A 1,272-nucleotide genomic window follows, 5' to 3' on the forward strand; every position below is an offset into this window, starting at 1 on the left:
ACTATGAATGCACTCACACACTCACTCTACACTTTTATTTTGTTTGATCTCTTCCACATTATATCAATAGCAGATCTTCATATTATATCTCTGACAGATATGAAAATAATAAATAAAATAAACTGCTACTGCAGATGCATTCTTCCTGGGCACATCAATAATGGCTATACAATTATATCATATAATAACTCATTTACTGCTCAAATAGCCATTCCTATGTACAATGCATCCCACTACAGAAAATAAACTCAAAAGATTTTACATAATTCCACACAACCGGTAAACTGGCCACACATGAAAGTGAAGTTACATAACCCTTCTAGAACAGTTGAAGGTAAACTAACCTTCTGTTGCTCATGGCTAATACATTTGTTTTTCCCTTGTGATATTTTTCATTTTCTAAGACAAGATAATAACTCTTGTTTAACCTCTGATGAATTATATAATCATATTATTTTGAATCATCATTCCAAATGACCTGTATAGTGTATATGATAAGACATTTGAATAATAAATGACTCCAAATGACTGTAGCCATATAAGGCTTGTGTTACCATCCTAAGAGATTATGTATTTTATATAAAAAATACACACTATCATAGTATTAATGTTTGTTTTTTAACTTAACAATCAATAATGCATTTGATATACTGTATGTCAATAGTGCAAATCTCAACAAATATCCTAGTATTATCATAATTCTCTTTATATTGTTTGCTTACAAACTGAAATGCAACTGATTATCAAAAGCTATAGAAAGCATAGCAATTTATCTGCAAAAAAACATAAATATAATCGACATTATTCATAAGATGCACAAAAAACTGCCATGAATTCAAAAGCCTAATTTATCAAACTTTTATAGTGGCTTTACCATGTCTCCCAAATATATGAGAAGCCAATGTAGCTGCCTTTTCAAAAAATTAACTACTCAGGACTCAGGATCATTGCAGTTATTACAAAGCTGCATAAAACATATACACAGTTAAAGAATAGAATAAAATACATTGGAGAAAAAATATATATATATTTGTTAGCCTGCTAAATAATTAGAAAAATTTCTGCAAAAATTCCTTCCAAATTTTCAGTGCAAAACATACATCATGCAACTGTTTCCACATTTTATCATGAACCTCGCCCTAATGCTCTAGATATTTATCTTATGACAGCTGTCTAACTGCATGACTACAGATTCTTACTTGACACATGAAGAGTTATATTGCTGTACCTGTAACAATTGAAGCAATATACTACAGCTCACTGTATGCTTGT

Source organism: Penaeus monodon, chromosome 19 (assembly GCF_015228065.2).
Source record: "Penaeus monodon isolate SGIC_2016 chromosome 19, NSTDA_Pmon_1, whole genome shotgun sequence".
Lineage (NCBI taxonomy): Eukaryota > Metazoa > Arthropoda > Malacostraca > Decapoda > Penaeidae > Penaeus > Penaeus monodon.